General features: G+C 40.3%; 1 pseudogene; it reads right to left on the reverse strand.

Moving 5' to 3' along the window:
- LOC148474561 (von Willebrand factor A domain-containing protein 5A-like) overlaps positions 1-18,905 on the reverse strand; it is a 562,647-nt pseudogene that overhangs the window by 150,934 nt on the left and 392,808 nt on the right.

Genomic DNA, 18,905 nt, shown 5'->3' on the forward strand with positions numbered 1-18,905 from the left:
ATTGTATATTGTGTATATGAGAAAGTGAAGCAAAAAGAAGCCAATACTTCTGCAATCATATCCGAGTAGGGGGTATATGGGGTATACGGTCTGCATAATGAATGGAATGGAATAGTAATCTAATTTTTACATATTATGGATTTTACCTCATTGTCACGATTCAGACCTTTAGGATGAAAAGTTTGTAATTTATACATCCATTCTAGTTCCACTCTATTTATGTAGTTATCAAAATTGCCCCCTCTCCAGTTTGGTTCAACTGTCTGTAATGCTATAAAACTCAAATGTTTTGGATTATTATCATGATGATCATTAAAATGTTTGGATAAATTATGGCTGTCCAATCCCTTATTTATGTTTCTGACATGTTCCATAATTCTTACTTTCAGGGGTCTAGTAGTTCTGCCCACATATTGTTTCGGACATGTACATTGTAGAAGATAAATGACATTCTTATGGTTGCATGTTAATGTTTCCTTGATATTGTATGTATCTCCTGTTGAGCAAGATTCAAATGTCGTAGTTGGTTTAGTGCTTGTTGCTCCTGTGCTTCTGCATCCGGAGCATGAATGGCAATGGAAGAAGCCATTTGATGGTGTACATAAAGTGGTCTGTATTGTTTTTTAGGCGGAATATGGTTCTTTATCAATTTAGACCTCAGGTCTGGTGCCTTCCTATATGTTATTTTGGGTTTATTGGGTATTAATCCTGCCAGCATATCATCCTCTTTGAGTATTCCCCAATGTTTTCTTAGGATCTTTTCTAATTGTCTACTTTGTTGTGAATATTGTGTAATGAATCTGACTTCGTCGTTCGATGTTCCTTCCCGATTTGTGCCTGATACTTTATGAGTCAGTAAATCAGCTCTGTCTCTATCTTGTACTGCCTCTAATGATTGAAGTATTAGGGTTTGTGGGTACTCTTTTTCTTCAAATTGTTTGGTAAGATCTTCACTCTGTTTCAGAAAATCTACTTGTCTGGAGCAGTTTCTTTTTAGACGTAGGAACTGTCCTTTGGGTATGGCTTTAAGCCAGTTTGGATGGTGCCAGCTTGTTGAAAGAATAAAGCTATTGACATCTACAAGCTTTTTGTGAGTATTGGTGTGTATCTGTCCATCCTGTATGAATATATTGAGATCCAGGAAAACGACGTCAGTCTTACTGTAGTTGGCTGTAAAGATTAGATTGTTCGAGTTGTTATTAATTTTGATCAGAAAATTCTTAAGGGTGTTTTCATCACCTCTCCATATGAAAAAAACGTCATCTATATATCTCTTCCAAAGCACGAGGCTTGCCCCAAGCTCTTGAGTATGCCAGATGTTATGCTCCTCCCACCAACTCATAAATAGATTGGCATAGCTTGGGGCAAACCTCGTGCCCATTGCCGTACCAGTAATTTGTAAGTAGAATCTGTTGTCGTACCAGACATAATTGTATTTAAGAATATGTTCTATGCTTTGTAATATGAATTCGCACTGTATTGGAGGTAATTTGGGATCTTTCTCTAGATGATAATGGATGCTGTTGATCCCCTGTTCATGGTTTATCACTGAATATAAAGATGTCACGTCTGTAGTGACTAACCAATAGTCATCATCCCATTGTACGTCCTGTAGTATATTGAGGATATGTGTAGTGTCTTTAAGATGTGCTTTTTGTTTGTGAACGTACGGTTGAAGTATGGAATCTAAATATTCTGACAAGTTCGATGTCAATGCTCCTATTCCAGAAATTCTGGGTCTTCCTGGGGGGTTGACTGAATTTTTGTGAACTTTTGGTAAGTAATAAAATACCGGAATGATTGGATGATCTGTTGTTATGAATTTGTGTTCCAATTTTGTCAGGATTCCTGTTGTCAAGCCTTTTAGTATATGTTGATCTAATTTCTTTTTAAATAATTCTGTGGGATCATGGTCTAATTGTTTGTAAGTTGTTGTATCCCCCAATATCCTAATGGCTTCCGTGTGATAGTCCTCTTTGTTCAGGATGACTATCCCTCCCCCCTTGTCTGCTGGTTTGATGATAATTGATTTTGTTTCCTGAAGATCTTTTAATGTTTCACATTCTTTTCTAGTCAAATTACTGGTCCTTGTTGTATTGGTATTCAATCTTGCGATGTCCCTTTCTACCATATGTGTGAATGCTTCTATTTGAGTTCCTTTCATATGGCTTGGGTAGAAGGATGATGCTGGTTTTAAATTTGTATGTCTAAAGGGATCTGTCTCATTATTTGCTAGATTTCGGATTTCCGCTGGTGTAGTTGACAAAAAGTATTTTTTTAAAGATAACTTACGCACAAATTTGTGTAAATCTAAATATGTGTTAAATTTATTGATGTTGTTGGTGGGGGCAAATTTGAGTCCTTTGTCCAGTAATTTTAGATGATCATCTGTAAGTGTGGTGGTACTTAAATTGAAGACTCCTCTTCCTCGTACCTCTTGTTTATTTATGATTTTAATCTTGTTTTTTTCCCCTCCTCTACATCCCCTTCTGATTTTTCCAGTTTTCTTTTTGTTGCTTTTGGGATATCGAGGTGTTGTTTTATATCTGAGATCCCTGGTGTTTTGGGGGTTTGGTCTAAAAAATGCTATTTAAATTTTTCTACATTTGTCTATATTTTGTTTATTTTTGTTTATATTTGTTTACTTTTCCTTCTGACAATTTTGACATATTGCAGCATTGTCCATTGTGTTTATTTGTTTGTTTAATCTGTTGGTGTATAACCAATGGTTTACAGGCACCATATTATATTGCATTACAATTGTAGTGACTATTATTGTGAAACTTTTATCAGTAAAAGCAACATTTGTTTCTTCGTTGGTACCCTCTCATCATTTTGGGTTCTACTACTTTAGAATATATTTAGAATATACAGAGTTCAGGAAATAGGTTGTGCGCAGCATCTGGTCCCCACGTTTCTCTGTATTTACCCACTGGATGAGGTCAGGCATCCCCCAGTGCAGCAGCATACCTGTGGCAAGCAGTACCATCTACACCACTTGCGCAGGACCTACAATCTCTCAAGAAAGATCCAATTTAAAACTGACCAAGGTCCAGCAGCGGACAGGAGTAAATGGGACTTCTAGATATTAGAACCAATAGGGAAGAAAGAGCCCATAAAGCCTTTTCTGCACTTTCACAAACAATCAATGCCAAACATACTACAAACAACTTCTGTGACATTTTTCTAAAATTGGAGAAACTTGTCACTAAAGAAACACGCATATGGTGGGACACGCATACCCTGAAATGGTATCTTGACAATGAAACCATACCTAAAGGTTTACATGTGAAAAAAACACCCACCTGTAATCATGACAACCAAGAATTTATGACTAAATGGGACAATATTCTGAAAGACTGCTCATTTAAACTAATAAAACTTTTAATAGATCAACACACGATAGAATTAGACCAACTAAAACCAGAAATTGAAAATCTAGATCAACAACTTGACCCTTACAAATCAGATCCAGAATTTATCACACTCTCGAGTTTGACACTAAAAAGAATCGAAAAAGGAGAAACTGGCCTAATAGAAACCAAAAAAGGGAAAATTCTTAGGGATAAATTTGGAGGCAAACAAAACAAGAAAGGACATATAACCAAAACAACACCAAAACTACTCCGTATTAAACATAGTCCTATATACAAGAAACTAAACTTGACCTACCAACAATATATGACACAAATACACAATAATACAAAACCATCTGGAATAAAAGAACCAGAACTCAATCCAGAACAATCATTCAATTCATCCATTGACAATTTAGAGGAATTTTCCAATCAATCATTCTCTGTGTATGAATTAGATAGTGTTCCAAATTACGACGCACTCGCCAGACAATCATTAGATATTGGCTGGTCAATCAATAACACTAATGAATTATTATCTTCAATAAGTGGCGAAACATCTAAAGCTAATCAAACATCAGTACCAGCTATATCCACTGAACACGTGACACACAGAATTAGACACAAGTCATTCCAGCCATGTACACCACAGGAACAAGATCCTTCTTCTTTTTTAGACCAAACCCCAAAAACACCAGGGATCTCAGATATAAAACAACACCTCGATATCCCAAAAGCAACAAAAAGAAAACTGGAAAAATCAGAAGGGGATGTAGAGGAGGGGAAAAAAACAAGATTAAAATCATAAATAAACAAGAGGTACGAGGAAGAGGAGTCTTCAATTTAAGTACCACCACACTTACAGATGATCATCTAAAATTACTGGACAAAGGACTCAAATTTGCCCCCACCAACAACATCAATAATTTTAACACATATTTAGATTTACACAAATTTGTGCGCAAGTTATCTTTAAAAAAATACTTTTTGTCAACTACACCAGCGGAAATCCGAAATCTAGCAAATAATGAGACAGATCCCTTTAGACATACAAATTTAAAACCAGCATCATCCTTCTACCCAAGCCATATGAAAGGAACTCAAATAGAAGCATTCACACATATGGTAGAAAGGGACATCGCAAGATTGAATACCAATACAACAAGGACCAGTAATTTGACTAGAAAAGAATGTGAAACATTAAAAGATCTTCAGGAAACAAAATCAATTATCATCAAACCAGCAGACAAGGGGGGAGGGATAGTCATCCTGAACAAAGAGGACTATCACACGGAAGCCATTAGGATATTGGGGGATACAACAACTTACAAACAATTAGACCATGATCCCACAGAATTATTTAAAAAGAAATTAGATCAACATATACTAAAAGGCTTGACAACAGGAATCCTGACAAAATTGGAACACAAATTCATAACAACAGATCATCCAATCATTCCGGTATTTTATTACTTACCAAAAGTTCACAAAAATTCAGTCAACCCCCCAGGAAGACCCAGAATTTCTGGAATAGGATCATTGACATCGAACTTGTCAGAATATTTAGATTCCATACTTCAACCGTACGTTCACAAACAAAAAGCACATCTTAAAGACACTACACATATCCTCAATATACTACAGGACGTACAATGGGATGATGACTATTGGTTAGTCACTACAGACGTGACATCTTTATATTCAGTGATAAACCATGAACAGGGGATCAACAGCATCCGTTATCATCTAGAGAAAGATCCCAAATTACCTCCAATACAGTGCGAATTCATATTACAAAGCATAGAACATATTCTTAAATACAATTATGTCTGGTACGACAACAAATTCTACTTACAAATTACTGGTACGGCAATGGGCACGAGGTTTGCCCCAAGCTATGCCAATCTATTTATGAGTTGGTGGGAGGAGCATAACATCTGGCATACTCAAGAGCTTGGGGCAAGCCTCGTGCTTTGGAAGAGATATATAGATGACGTTTTTTTCATATGGAGAGGTGATGAAAACACCCTTAAGAATTTTCTGATCAAAATTAATAACAACTCGAACAATCTAATCTTTACAGCCAACTACAGTAAGACTGACGTCGTTTTCCTGGATCTCAATATATTCATACAGGATGGACAGATACACACCAATACTCACAAAAAGCTTGTAGATGTCAATAGCTTTATTCTTTCAACAAGCTGGCACCATCCAAACTGGCTTAAAGCCATACCCAAAGGACAGTTCCTACGTCTAAAAAGAAACTGCTCCAGACAAGTAGATTTTCTGAAACAGAGTGAAGATCTTACCAAACAATTTGAAGAAAAAGAGTACCCACAAACCCTAATACTTCAATCACTAGAGGCAGTACAAGATAGAGACAGAGCTGATTTACTGACTCATAAAGTATCAGGCACAAATCGGGAAGGAACATCGAACGACGAAGTCAGATTCATTACACAATATTCACAACAAAGTAGACAATTAGAAAAGATCCTAAGAAAACATTGGGGAATACTCAAAGAGGATGATATGCTGGCAGGATTAATACCCAATAAACCCAAAATAACATATAGGAAGGCACCAGACCTGAGGTCTAAATTGATAAAGAACCATATTCCGCCTAAAAAAACAATACAGACCACTTTATGTACACCATCAAATGGCTTCTTCCATTGCCATTCATGCTCCGGATGCAGAAGCACAGGAGCAACAAGCACTAAACCAACTACGACATTTGAATCTTGCTCAACAGGAGATACATACAATATCAAGGAAACATTAACATGCAACCATAAGAATGTCATTTATCTTCTACAATGTACATGTCCGAAACAATATGTGGGCAGAACTACTAGACCCCTGAAAGTAAGAATTATGGAACATGTCACAAACATAAATAAGGGATTGGACAGCCATAATTTATCCAAACATTTTAATGATCATCATGATAATAATCCAAAACATTTGAGTTTTATAGCATTACAGACAGTTGAACCAAACTGGAGAGGGGGCAATTTTGATAACTACATAAATAGAGTGGAACTAGAATGGATGTATAAATTACAAACTTTTCATCCTAAAGGTCTGAATCGTGACAATGAGGTAAAATCCATAATATGTAAAAATTAGATTACTATTCCATTCCATTCATTATGCAGACCGTATACCCCATATACCCCCTACTCGGATATGATTACAGAAGTATTGGCTTCTTTTTGCTTCACTTTCTCATATACACAATATACAATATGATAATATACTATTGAGGTCTAGGTTTGAGCTATCTATATCCCGTTAGACAATAATATAAGGAAAACTCTTATTCACCTTTATGTATCAATTACACCTTAGGTGACACCTAGGGATATATCTCCACTCGTTTATTAATTTCATCTCTATTCAGTATTTTTGGTTTAGTTATTCTTAATTTATTTATTTTCTTCATTTATTTTCTTTCTATATTTATTTATTTTCTTCATTAATTATTTAATTAACTAATTTTTTTTTTTTATTATTATTATTTTTTTATTTTATTTATTTATTATATTTATTTATTTATTATTATTTTTATTTATCTTTATTTTATCGTTTATTTGTGTGTATGTATATATATATATATATATATATGTATACTTTGCATATATATATATATATGTGTAGATACATTTATACAAGCAATATCATACCTATTCATCTATGTATGTGGAACCTTATTATCCAGCCTATCAGCTACACATTATAGATAGCACGCTCAGGAGGATGTAATCACCAAGGTGACCCGCCCTCCTGTCAATCACAATTTGAACCAATCACAGACATTGTCGCTGTATTTGAAGGCTCAAGCAGCAGTACTAGAACAATTCAACTCCCAGAAGAAGACCTGACAGGTCGAAACGCGTTGGTGGAACACTGCAATCCCTATCTAACAGCGTCTCCAGTACCACATTTGCCGTCCAACTGTTTCAGCTTACCACTACCGGAACTTGAATCTACTAGCGAGCAACAGAAGCGCGCCATCACCGCCGATGAAGACCGCCGGGACCGGCAGCTTGGCATCCGGGTAAGTATCCTCTGGTGCAGAGTCGTCCGCGGCCCCCGGCTTGCGCAAGCCAGGACCGTAGGCACCCCTCTCCCCTGTCCGGCACCTGGTGCACGCGCACGGACCTGCCCCCTGGCAACAGGGACAGTGTCCGTGATCTCGGCACTCAGGGCGCCCGTGACGCAGAGTGATCCCCGGCGCTCGCCACAGCCAGCCTCCCCCACACTACACGGAGAATAACCCGGGCAACGTACAGACATCCACAGGACTTACAGCATACCACCGAGGTACCCCTTTGGAACTAGCGGGACGCCGCTAGATATCCCTGACTAAACACTATACTTTAACCATCTATCATATTGACTATTCAGTTGGCGGCATCTAAGGTTGAGACCAGTACCAGTGCCTATTCACAAATAGATCAGCACATTTGCTATTTATATTTTGTCTACATTTGTCTATATTTTGTTTATTTTTGTTTATATTTGTTTACTTTTCCTTCTGACAATTTTGACATATTGCAGCATTGTCCATTGTGTTTATTTGTTTGTTTAATCTGTTGGTGTATAACCAATGGTTTACAGGCACCATATTATATTGCATTACAATTGTAGTGACTATTATTGTGAAACTTTTATCAGTAAAAGCAACATTTGTTTCTTAGTTGGTACCCTCTCATCATTTTGGGTTCTACTACTTTAGAAAATATTTAGAATATACAGAGTTCAGGAAATAGGTTGTGCGCAGCATCTGGTCCCCACGTTTCTCTGTATTTACCCACTGGATGAGGTCAGGCATCCCCCAGTGCAGCAGCATACCTGTGGCAAGCAGTACCATCTACACCACTTGCGCAAGACCTACAATCTCTCAAGAAAGATCCAAAATAAATCATCAAGACTGAAATACATCATATTGATAGGGCTGTAATCTCCAAAAGGCTATTAATCAAAAGAAAGGTATTTTTTTTTATTTTTGTTATTTGGCCACAATATAGAAATGTGTAAGGTGTATGATTGAGATTGTGAAATAGGTTGTGCCTTCGTGGTCCCTATTTTAGGTAATAAATATAGGGTATACATAACAGGTATACTGGCAGAGTGGATCCTCCTGGTTTCCTATCGTTAAAGAGAGTTAACGATAAAATATAGCTTCCAGTGTAGTTGTAATATTCATCGATCAGTTAGGGCCTTTGAGTGTTGCGACCGGACCATACGAGTTTGGCATCTCTGACTGAGGCTGGTTGCGGGGACAAAAGGACAATAGGTGGTTACTGTGGTTTTATCTATAGCTAGATAACTCCTGTGTTCCCTATTATAGGTGGTACTGTGCTTGCCTTAGTAGGTATTGCTGTGGTCCCTATTTTTAGATATTAGCTAACTGTAGAATAGGTGCATGGAGGCAGCCTATCGGTTAATTCTTCCACCGGTCTCATCATTGTTGTTGTTTTTTTCGCAAAATGGGCGCAAAACAGTCAACAGGGATGGTAGACGATGCGCTGTGTATGCAAGGTCCGACCGGGTCGGCTCTTCATATAATGTACACTAAATATGGTGCGTACGCAACGATGCACTGTACTGTATGGGTTAAGATGACGGGTAAGAGTGAGAAACCTTTCCCAAAGATTGGAAGCTTTAATATGGAGATTTTAAATAACTTTAGGGATCACATATGTAGAGTGAAATCCCTAAAGAAAAGAGTGGAGTATGATGATTCTTTGAAACTCTGGCTGAATGAGAGTCGCACATGGGTTAATGGCTTGCATGGGGCACCGCGTGGAGCCACGTGCATGCCTAGGGGTGATGCGCACGCAACGCGACACAGCGTAGCGTACGCATCACAGGGAAATGCAAACTTGCGGCACGGTAGCGTTGCCAAAGGTATTGCGAATCGCGCTTGCGCACCCCCGCCACCTTATGTGGTGGGCGGTGATGATACATTACCACATAACAAAAACTATAAAAATGTTGTAACTGAACCAAGTAAGTTGTACCCGGTCCTGAGTGAATATTTGGAAAATGTCTATGATGCAGAAAGTGATCCTGCAGCAATGTCTGCTGTATCCCATGCTGAGCAGTTACTAAATGTCCCTTCCCAGCATGTACAAGTAGCTGCCCCTATGGCATCAAGAGGGGGGGAGGGATCCTTAGCTCATGGGGGTGAGGCCCTAGTAGAACCCATGGTGGGGGAGGCTCCTTTAATAAGGGTGCAGGAAGTATTAGAACCAACTGCTTCAATAGCGGAGGTTACTAATACCGTTCGCTGCAGTAATAGGCTTAAAGGTATAGAGGTGGGAGGCATCCACCCTGTAAGGACAATTATTGTCCCTAATGGAAACGCAGATCAGATCAGCTAAGAAATGTTTTAACTGTAACCAGGTAGGACACTTTAGGAAGGACTGTAGAGTCATAATTCAGGAACCCCACATGCAGCAACGTATTGATGCATCTCGTAACCATAAGAACTACCAGATAAATCCTGCCCACATAGTTGCTGCAAATGCCTTGCTGGGGGAAGATAGCCAACTATAGGGGTTAGGTCATACCTGTAGTCTGCAGGCAGTCAGGATAACGGGAGGTACTAGGGAAGAGCCGGTAATAAAGGTTAATGTAGCTGGTACTGAACGTTCCTTCCTAGTAGACACAGGGGCGACCAGGTCTGTTTTAAAATCTCTTGAAAATCTACAGATAACAAACCAGACAGTACCAGCAATTGGTGTAACAGGTAGCATACAGCATTACCCTTTAACCAAACCCACGGAGGTTACCATTGGGCCTTTGCATGCCAGGCATTCTTTCCTCCTGGCAGCAACGGCCCCTACTAATCTCCTGGGAAGAGATTTATTGTGCAAAATGGGATGTATTATCTATTGTACCCTGACGGGATATTTATGGATGTCCCAGGAAGGTTTGCACACGAGGTAAGGGATATGCTAGACACTCCCCAAAGGTTAATGCTGCACACCATAACATCAGACAAGGGTTCAGCTCAGGTAGATGATATGTTAGAACAAATACCTAGTTTCCTTTGGACTAAGGATGGACAGGACACTGGGTTAATGGCAAATGTAGCTCCCATCATGGTAAACCTGAAAAACGGTAGACACGCTCCTAAAATCCCCCAATACCCATTAAAGCCAGAAGTGGAGTTAATGGTTCACCCCATAATTGAGCGTTTACTACAGCAGGGAATTTTAGTCTGTACAGCCAGTGTAGCCAACAGTCCCATCTTCCCTGTGAAAAAGAGTGGTGGGAGGGGGTACAGGCTTGTACAGGACCTTAGAGGGGTTAATAAGGTGGTAGAAAGCCAATTTCCCGTAGTGCCTAACCCAGCTGTCATGCTTATGCAAATCCCATCAACCGCAACCCATTTCACAGTAATAGATTTATGCTCCGCTTTCTTCTCCATCCCCCTTCATCCTGATTGCCAATACCTATTTGCCTTCACATACAAAGGCGTAAAGCACACATGGACACGACTACCCCAGGGCTTCATTGACAGCCCCAGTATCTTCTCCCAGGCCTTACATGATTGTTTACAGTCTTTTCAACCTGCCAATGGATCGTTACTAATCCAATATGTAGACGATTTGTTGTTATGCTCTGATTCGTTTATGTCATGTTTAAATGATACTAAACTTTTGTTGCTTCACCTCTCGCACACAGGGCATAAGGTTGCTAAGGACAAGTTACAGCCGTGCCAGACCAGGGTTAAATACTTGGGACACTGTCTTACCCAAGGCCTCCGACATCTGACAGTGGACAGAATCCACGCCATACAGACCATGACACTACCGCAGAACCAGCACCAGATCCGTACCTTCTTGGGCATGTGTGGGTATTGCAGGTCATGGATACCCGGTTTTTCCATTCTGGCTTTACCACTGCAGGAGTTAGTATCTTCCACAAAACCAGACCGTGTCTTGCACTCTGAAGAGTCAGAGCAAGCCTTCCTTAATCTTAAGGACAGTATGATAAGAGCACCTGCATTGGGTATTCCAGACTATGGGAAACCCTTTGATTTATTTTGTATGGATGCTGTTGGTTGTGTGGCAGGAGTTCTCACACAAAAACATGGTGATGCCAATAGACCAGTAGCATACTACAGTGCCCAGTTGGACGCTGTGGCAAGAGCACTCCCAACGTGTTTAAGGAGCGTAGCTGCAACCGCACTCTTAGAGGAAAAGAGTGAGGATGTAGTGTTAGGCCATGACATGACTGTACATACACCACATGCTGTTTCTGCCCTGTTAAATTCGGCCCAGACCAGACACGTTTCCTCCGCTAGGTTCACTAAATGGGAACTAGCGTTAATTGCACCGACCAACATTTCTATAAAGAGGTGTAATACTTTAAACCCTGCTACATATTTACCAAGTGTGCCTCATGATGCACAAAGGGTGGAAGGTAAAGGTGAACCGTTACCAGTGGTAGAAGGTGAGTTTGGTACAGGAATTAATAGGCATGACTGTATGGAGTATTTAAATCAAAATTTTACAGCTAGGCCTGACATTCATGACACATCGTTAGAAAATGCAGACTTAACGTTTTACACAGATGGGAGTTGCCATAGACAGACTGATACAGGTGAGTTATGTACAGGTTATGCTGTGGTTGATGACAAGGACGTTATAGCGGCCGAGCCACTCGGTCCACCCCATTCAGCGCAGGTGGCGGAACTCGTGGCACTGTGAGTTGGCCGAAGGAAAAACGGCCAATATTTACACAGACTCCAGGTACGCTTTTGGGGTGGTGCACGATTTTGGGGCCCTATGGCATCTAAGAAATTTTCTAACGGTAGCAGGCACACCAATCGCACATGCACATCACATAAAATGACTGTTGACGGCAATACAGCTACCCAAGACAGTAGCTGTCATTAAGTGTAAAGCCCACACCTGCAAAGATGATCCAGTATCATTGGGTAACAACAGGGCTGATGAAGCTGCCAAATGGGCAGCAGGTTTAAAACTTAATCAAATGGATAAAGTGTTGGTATTTGAAACGGTTGACATGCAGAAACTGGTTGAAATGCAAGGTGTGTGTATCCATCAGAAAAAGGCAAGCTGGAGATCCAAGGGATGTGAGCAAGGCTCTGGAGAAATGGACAAGGGGAGCCAGTAGCTCCTAAGGCATACTACCCAAGCTTAGCAGAAGCAGCACATGGTCTGATCCATCTTGGTAAGCAGGGTATGTGTAAGTTAGTGAAGGCATACTGGTATGCACCTGGCTTTTCTTCCCAAGCAGAGAAGAGGGCAATGTCCTGTTTGACCTGCTTAAGGAAGAATATAGGAAAAACTATACCCACCGAACCATCTCACATCCCTCCAGCAGACGGCCCTTTCCAGGTCATACAAATTGACTTCATCCAGTTACCACCCTGCAGGAACTTGAAGTATGTTTTGGTTTGCATAGACGTATTCTCAAATTGGGTAGAGGCATTCCCAGCTGCTACCAACACTGCTGCATTCACGGCAAAGAAAATAGTTCAGGAGTTTGTATGTAGGTATGGTATCCCTAGAGTAATTGAAGTGATAGGGGTACCCATTTTACCGGAGATATTTTTCAATGTATGTGTAAGTTGATGGGTATTAATAGTAAGCTTCACACCCCATATCGACCGCAGGCCAGTGCCAAGGTGGAGAGGGTAAATGGTACTATTAAAAACAAGCTGAGTAAAATTATGGCTGAAACTGGTTTGGGATGGCCAGAAGCTCTGCCTCTTGTGCTCCATAGTATCAGGACCACCCCTAGATCCCCTCTTAATCTTTCCCCATTCGGAATACTGTTCGGGAGGCAACCTCATTTAATTATAAGTCCTCAGGAAGATTTGAAAAGTAACAACGAGGTTACTGTGAGGTACCTTATAGGGATGAGTAAGCAGCTCCAACAGCAGCAGCAGAAACTAAAACTGTTATCACCTGATATGCCTGAAATGAACTGTCATGATGTTGAACCTGGAGAGTATGTTATGATCCGAAACTTTTACGTTCAGGTTGTTTGACTGACCGTTGGGAAGGACCATACCAAGTGCTACTGACAAGTACAACATCCGTGAAAGTAGCTGAGAGAGACACCTGGGTCCATTCCAGCCATTGTTGGAAGGTCAAAAATCCTGAGGAGAACCAGACCAGGGGAGAGACAGAGAACCTGGACCTGTCGATTGCAAGCCTGTTCCGTGAAAGCTACTAATTGTATCAGTAGCACTTGAACAAGGCTGGTAAGACCTGGTATGGTGATGGGGTTTCAGGTTGTAACTGCTTTTGTGTATCCTCCCAGAGTTCATATCATACTGTTGTGTTTCGGGATGTCCTGGTTCTGTGCTGGTGGTCGGAGGATGGAGAGAGAGATCGGTAGTGGTGTCGGTGGAGAGGAGCTAGGAGAGAAAGAGCTGCAAAAACAAGGCCAGTACCTGACCAATATTAGCACTGTAATGGTTAAAAGATCTGCTCTCTTGGAATCTCGGAGGCAGTGTGAAGGTTTATTGTCTGAAGAGTATTGTATATGCGCAAATTGTGGGCCTGTAGTCAATGATAAATGCATCCTACGATGTCAGACCCAGAGTAATTTATACTTGGGCGAGCATCCGTTAGAGGACTACCATTCCCTAGTAGGCAAGGTTTTGAACCAAACCGAATGTTGGGTATGCTCCCAGGTTCCTCAAGGACAGCATAATGTAGGGTTAGTCCCATTCCCCTTAAAGGTCTCTGAAGTCATTGACTTACAGGGAGGCAAACTGGTGGACAGAAAATTTAACATATCCGATTCCCCTAATTTGAAGCTCCACCAATATCAAGTAGATAAATCCCTGTTATGTTTCAACTTCACCAATCCCAACAAACCTGGGAATTGGGAAGTCACAGGAATTAATCAGACAATGACATTCTCACTGAGAGCCGATAATGTATCTATAGACTTTTATACAACATTGTTACAAGTGGGAAATTCTATAGGTACAGGTATACGCGGAGTAATGTTAAAGTGATGGTTGGAAGAGTACCACCCGGGTACTGGGCGAAGATCAAACAACCTGATACTTGTATTAGCCAAATGGAGGAGATAGGGATGGGATCATTCATAGAAAAGATGTGTACCGGTATCATGAAACATTCCATCCCATTCATCCTCCCAGATGATGTATATTATATTTGTGGTAGAAAAGCGTATAAATGGCTCTCTCCAAGTTCCAGTGGACTATGCTATTTGGGAAAGGTACTCCCTGAAGTCATGACTCTTGCACATAATGAAATGATTGATGTTCATAGGAACATACCTTCTCCATACCTTCATACGCATTATGAACACAGAAATAAGAGAAACATGATTCCTGGTGATGTGCATAAAGCCACTCAAATGATAAGTGAGACGACTGGCTTCCAGATTTTAGTTGCACTTGATCCCACCAGGATTGCTCGGGGATCTCTAAATTTTAGGTATATTCAAGATCTAGCAAAATTAATAGATAATATCACCGAGCTATATGATGACACCTTTAGGTACACTGGTAAGGAGTTGCAAGCGTACAAGAAAGAGCTGGTCCAACATCGTTTAGTGCTGAATTATTTAACTGCTGTCACTGGAGGGTATTGCATAACCCTAACCACCCAGTTTGGTGTTAAATGTTGTACTTATATCACCAATAGCACTAGTGACCCCAAGGAGGTGATAGACCGGAAAATGGATGAAATTCTGCAGTTGAAATGGGAATTTCGGAAGAACCATAATGCTTCAATCGCTGAAGTGGAGGAACAGGTCTAAGAGTGGTTCTCCTGGTTGAACCCAATGAAATGGTTCTCGGGTCTAGGAGCGTGGGTCCAAGGACTGATTGCGAGTATAGGGAAATTCCTGATCCTAGTGTTGGTGATCATCCTAATAATTGGTATATGTATCAGATGTGTTCCAGCGGCTATGAAGTGTGCAAAAGGTTGTTCCAATGGAAACCAGGAAAATGAAATAATGATGGTGGTTACCCATGATGCTGTGAATACTAATGTAACTAATACCCTACATTATAACCCTAAATTAGAGAGTACGATCTAATGTTTGCTTGCATATTGCCATGTATAATAAAGTATTGTCAATGTTTCTTTAGAACACCCTAGTTTAAATGTAGTCTTCATCTCCCCTTTCTTCCAAGGTTGTCCTCTCCATGGAGTGGTGCTTTCCCACACTAGCTCCCCATTGGTCCTCGACTTAGAGTCAACGTGGTTTGCTTACGAGGGGCTACTTTATGTCCCCAGGGGCGCATTATTCAACGATTCAAATGACCACACGGAGTCATATCGTTAAGAACATTGAACAATACTTTATAATACAGTGTCCACATGAAATAAGATCCGAATGATAGTAGAAGTCCCATAAGAACAAGTACCTTGTAATGATGTGATTTGGATTTGTTTAGCAGTGCATAAAAGTGTTATTAATGCTATTTCAAAACATCTTAAAATGAAGTCTCTACACAATTCAAAATTATCCTTATGGGTTAGGTGCATTCCCACATCTAACATATGGTCACCACCTCTTCAGTCTGGCCTGTGGTGTGCACATAAGGCTAGTTTTATGTCCCTTCCCCCAAGAGCGCTTCATTGATGGGTAAATTAACAACTCATGCCATCCCATAACAATAACTTTAACTAATGTCTTATAGTATGGCTAATCAGAGAACCAATTATTAATTGTTGCTTTCATATGGTGATAGCGTATACTTGCTATCAAAGGGTGGACTGTCGAAACCGTATAAATTGGTTGCGATCGCTTAATTGCGCACGAATCGCAACACGACATCCATGGGACGATTTAATCGTCCACGGCCATTTTATGCGAACACACGCTCCCACCGCATTCGCGCACGCACTTGCGCACGCGCAATTGCACATGCTCGCTATACATGCACACGCATCCCATGCCCCCGCAACTCACCATATTGTGAATGGCGAGCCATGCTTCTGTGCTCACAACGGTTAAGCGCCATTTTACATTACATAAACACATAACAAAGTTAGTAGAGCAATACTGTTTAAATACTGTTTTCCGTTTCAATCGCATAGCCAGCTTTTAAGTATTATTGTCAGAAACCTTACCCCGATGGACAGCAGCCTTTCCTTACAATAAACTTATATCCCATTTAACCCTAAACTGACTGAGATACGCACAATGCTATGTGTTTTAAAGGTATACAGTGAATGTTACATGTTAAATAGCAGTTATATGATATCTGGGATTAGGAATAAGATAAATGGGTCATGAGTAGTATCTACCAATTTCCCTCTGTCTCAACAGGAATATGAAACCAACAGAATGAATATGGAAGAGATCACTATCGAGTTATGAAGACCTGCCAAGAATTATACTCTATACTGTAAAAATCACTGTACACATCCCCTGTAGAGTTGCATGCCAAATGTTAGGACAAAGGGATTTTCTAACACAGTTCAACCTCCAGTGACATCAACCATCTACTAACCAATGAATAGCAACAACCATTGTGACTCAGTAATAAAGGGCCAATAGGGAACCCCTCTGAGTATTCAGCTTATGTTCAAAGGAAATTGTACAACTATAAATTCCTATGCAGTCTGGATCCCAACCCCCTTTTCCTCCCTTTCCTCTCTGCCTGACCCTAAAGAAACACACAGCAATCCTGATGGACAGCTGTTAGTCTAGGATCCAGACCGCATGGCAAAATATTGGTAATTGTATCTTTGTCTTTATCCTGTATATAGCTGCATTGTATAGATTAAGGCTGATTATACCCTTTTTACAATATAGTACCTTTGTGTGTGTTGGAACCGCAAACTGTTTCTGTGTGACAAAGTTATTTTATATTGAAAAGGGAGGTATGGGCAATCTGGTCTGTGCAATCAAATCTCTCTAATATCGATGCTGTTCAAACGGTATCAATAATTGTGACACTATAAGTCATAGCACAGTGTGTTATTCTTAATTATAAAAAATATTGTGACACTGTAAGTGGCAGCGCAGCGTGGTATTCTTTTCTTATTCATAAAAAGTCCTGGCAGAAAAAAAGTTGACTTTCCCAAAAGACCCACTGGCGATGCAGATGAGTCAAGTTTTGACATCTGGTCGGTTCTAAAATAATTGCCTACCATTAATTAGACCACTACCATGACTCCATCTTATACAGTCACCATTCAAAGATGGTTGAGGACTATTTTAATGATAGTATCCAAATATGCATGTCAGACAGTCTGACTACTGGCAGGAAAAATAGGCAATCTGTATGCCCTTAAAACTGGCTTTGCTTTACTTGAGCTGCCCACCTTCCAGTGAGTACTCAGAAAGAGTTTTCAGCACAGCCAGGAACCTTGTCAGTGATTGGTGTAGGAGGCTACTTCCTAAAAATTTGGAAGGATGATGTTCATTAAAATGAACTACAAATTCTATGAGGAAGACCTTTACCGCCCATTACGTCCAAAAATTACAGAAGTACCTGAGGCTGTAATGGTGGATTCCAGCGGGGACAAATTAATATTATGTGAAGATGATGTACACACTGATGATGGTGAGGAATCGGATGATGATGGCGACAACATCTTGCCTCTGTAAAGCCAGTTTGTGCATGGAGAGATCATTACCAGCAATGTCAGCTGCCCATTGGTAGCTTGTTTTGTGGGGGGCCCAAAAAACCAAATCGCTTCAGCCACAATTTGCAGTCCCTGTCGCTGATGTGATTGGTTTGGTAAAGTGTGCATGTCCTGTATACAACATAAGGGTAAGTGGAAGGGCCCAATGACAATTCCATCTTGCACCTCTTTTCTTTGCAGCACGTTTGGGGCATTGCTGTCTGACATTTTTAATTTTATAGTTTATGAAGCTGTCATCCTGTCTGCCACTGCTGTGTTGCAAAAGTTTAATAGTTGTCCTATATTTTTTTAAACTGCCGTGCTTTTGTGCCGCTGCTCTGGCACGCAATTTTTTATAGTTTCATACTGTATTTTTTTCAACTAATATCATAAATAGGTATACTTGCAAAATACTCTTTTACCATGTTTCAACCTTGATTTGTAGATACCAATCTGGATGGTCTTCGTTTTCCTTGATCATAACAGCCATGTTTGTTCAGATGCAACTCAAACACCAAATGGAGAGTCTATTTTGTGATGGTATCTGGAGATGTTCTCTCCCAGCCTTCCCATTCATAATCCCAGAAGCACAATGATAACAGATGTTTAGTACCAGACTTTAAAAATCCCTCTGTCCTACTTCCTGTTCAGAGCTTCCATTTTGTGTGCTGCCACAGACACCATCTCCTGCATGCCCCACGTGTTTGTGCCACCCTCTGCTGCCACTTAGCTTAGTCAGCCAGCTAGCTTGGTGCAAATTATGGGCCTAAACTGGATGAAAACAATACAGTGAGCTATGAGGTGGTCAAAATTGACTGGAAACGAGTGGAAATTAATGTTATTGAGGTTAATAATACTGTAGGAACAAAACAGGCCCAAATTATGTGATTTTAGCTGTTTTTATGATTTTTTTAGAAAAAAATAC

The sequence above is a fragment of the Taudactylus pleione genome, unplaced genomic scaffold, assembly GCF_031769625.1.
Source record: "Taudactylus pleione unplaced genomic scaffold, aTauple2 ptg000830l, whole genome shotgun sequence".
NCBI classification, from domain to species: domain Eukaryota; kingdom Metazoa; phylum Chordata; class Amphibia; order Anura; family Myobatrachidae; genus Taudactylus; species Taudactylus pleione.